The sequence below is a fragment of the Garra rufa genome, chromosome 25, assembly GCF_049309525.1.
Source record: "Garra rufa chromosome 25, GarRuf1.0, whole genome shotgun sequence".
Lineage (NCBI taxonomy): Eukaryota > Metazoa > Chordata > Actinopteri > Cypriniformes > Cyprinidae > Garra > Garra rufa.
Genome location: NC_133385.1, coordinates 37,190,179 through 37,193,474, shown reverse-complemented (window position 1 = coordinate 37,193,474; position 3,296 = coordinate 37,190,179).

Here is a 3,296-nt window from a genome sequence, read left to right as displayed (position 1 = left end):
GTGACCGTAATGCTACAAGAGGTGGGCTCTTATTGTTAGGACAGCCCTGAACCAGAGAAGAAAAGGGGAGGAGGTTAAAAACATGCAGAAAAGGCGGAGACATGGTTGAGCTGTGATTTGAACAAGGAGAAACTAAATGATTCAAATGTAAAGCTACCCTAATTAATAACTACTTCAAAACATACCTAGACTTTTTCTGATCTTTCTTTTCTAAAATAACTTTTTTTTTTTTTTTGAAAAGTGGAAATTGATTCTGCTCCGAATGTTTTTTTTAGTATAGAAAGTTTTAGATTCATGATCGGTTCACTTACAGTGTCTGTAAAACAACGTTATTTCTTTCTGTCTTGTGAACTTGATCTTTAGCCACCAGAAAAAAACTCTTTATTTAAAACCGTTTTTGTAAGTGGTAAGAATGCAAATCATTGTCACATTTTGGAAGAAGAAATAAATCTTGGAGATACGCTCCCTGATAGCACACGTACATCTCCAAGACATCTATTTGACGTCTGCGTTTACATCTGCAATACGTCTATTGGACGGTTCAGGCTGAGAGTCCAACTGAGCCCTTATTCTGCACTGCTCTGGGTCTGACTGTATACACTGGTGAACATGTTGCCCATCTTTTTTCTTGCGTCTGGTTGTTTTACAACATCAGCAAGCTCAGTTTTTGACTCCTTTATTCTGATCGTCATCAATATTTTCACCCGCAGCCTACTTGTGCATTGTGTATTTTACCAAATATTTTTGAATCCAAAACTGAGACAAAATTAAAGTCTTCTGTCTTAATAAGTTATGTTCCAAATTTGAAGTTGATATAAAAAATTGAGGTTCCTGTGAGATTTTATTTAGGACATTATACCACAAACAGCCACCGGTTGCTATCAAAACTCCATTGAATTTTTTGAAATGCAGTTTCTGTCACAAATGTCTAAATTTCAATATTACTTCTATCAACAAATAACCACCAAATATGGAATCTTGAGACTCAGACCTTTCCGACAATATATTTTTGTGTCAGACCTTTCCGACAAATATTTTTTACATTATAAAAAATGTTGTAATACTTAAACACTGTCATGACATTCTTCATAGAGAACTTTTTTTTTTTTTGCAACTAGGAACACAATTAAGCAGACACAACTTTTTCAAAAGTTTTAGACATAAATGGAAGATTAGAAATGGCAGTTCACCAAATACTAAAAATTTAAATAAAAACAAAAACGAATTTAAAATATGAGTAAAAAGTATAAAAGTAGAATCTCAATAACACAAAAATATCACTGATTCTTACGTCCGTTGTTTTTTTTTTTTTTTATGTAGCTTTACGACACAAATTGTGTCAAAGCAGCTTTACTGTATCAACAGGGAAATAGTGTGTCGAAATAGTCTTTCGTTCTCCTCTGACAAGACAAAACCAGACTCATGGTCTTGTCCTAATGGCCGTCTAGGTGATGAGGTCTTTATTTATTTATTTTCATGGCTGACATGTGGCCTTCCTATGGCTTGCTTGTGGCCCAAATCTGGCAAAGAGGACCACCCAAATGCCATCATTCTACACAGTACGTGGGCCGGAGCAAGGTGTTGCATCTGGGCCAGAATTAAAATAAATGTGGGCCAGTTCTGCTTTATTTGGTTTATTCATGGCTGACATTGGGCCTCCCTTTGGCTTGCTTGTAGCCCAAATCTGGCAAACAGGAGTAGACCGCCCAAGTGCCATCGTTTGACACAGTATGTGAGCCATATGAAAGTGTCAGGTGTGGGCCTGATCTGGGACCAATGAGACTGCAGGAAACAATCAGTCTTCTTCCTGGACAGAAGACACACAAACAGCTCCCAAACCGAAAGAAAACACAGAAAAACAAAAGGGGCATAACAGGAGACGTGGGGGAGTTTTACAGCGCCTTAAACATTGGCCACCACTCTCTTCTGTTGTTCTTGGAATTGTAAGATGTCTTAGAACTAAGATGGATAAACTTCATAATAATGCCAGTTCATGCTTTGAATACTGGGACTTGAGTTTTATGGCATTTACAGAGACCTGACTTCATTTCCAGCTCGCGTCTGGAGATTCGGGCCAATAGAGGGGAGTCCCCGGGAAAATCTGTGATTAATTTAGCAATGTTATACCGTGTCTAATGTACATTCCTCCCATAATGCATCCAGAGGCACTTTATGTATATCAGACTGTTAAAATTGAACTCCTGGAGCAGTATGTATTTTTCAGTATGTTGCATGTGCAACAAGGAATAACAATGACCTGTATAAATGTTATGGCACCATTAGGTACAAGGTAAAAATCAAACCACCTCTATCGACGTCTGACCATAATCTAATTAATTTAATGGCAACAGAGCTGGGCTGCATTACGTAATCAGATTCCAAAAGTTAAGTACTTGTAATTAGATTAAATTACATTTTAAAATACTTGTAATTGTAGCGGTGCGACAGAGATGTGAAGCGGGCGGATCCAAATGTGAAGTTTTTTTCGAAAACATGGTGAAACACGGGCAAGGGTGAGACAAAGGCAAACAGGTATATGAGGGCAAGACACAAGGGTAATCTGTTAAACAAGCAAGGGTCGATCGAAGGTGAATGCAATCCAGACAACAAGACAAAGAGTAATCCAAAACAGGCAAGAGATCCAGGGCAGGCAGAGAAACAGACAGGACGAGATAAACTAGGGCAGGGATCAAGACACGGATGACTAGACTAAATACAAGACTTAACGTGACTGAGGAAACTAGGAAATGGCTCCGTAATGTAGCTAACACTAGGAGAGTGCTAAACGCTAGACAATACTCGGCCCTGAGAAGGATCTGGTTACAGCTGTGTGTGCAATCAGCACAATGGATGATGGGAAATGTAGTCTGGAGTGACACTAGAGTCTATGACATCTGGTGAAATTCCAGTAATGCTGAAGAAGAAATTGATTGATATACATCAGTCTGGGAAGGGTTACAAACCTATTTCAAAGGCTTCAAAGAACCACAGTAAGAGCTACTATTTCCAAAAGGAAAAACTAAACCTTTCCAGAAATGGCCAACCTTCCAAAATTCTTCCAAAAGCACAAAGAAGACCATTCAGGAAGTGACAAACGACGCAAGACAACACTGTAGGAACTGCGAGCCTCTCTTGCATCAGTAAAGGTCACTATCCGAAAGATACTGGTATAAACTGGCATCCATGGAAGAGTGGTAAGGCAAATAACAATATTAAGGCTTGTCTGAATTTTGTCAAACTGTTAGCAGGATGGGGGTTCCATCACATCTGGTATAAACCAATTACTGAATTCCTCA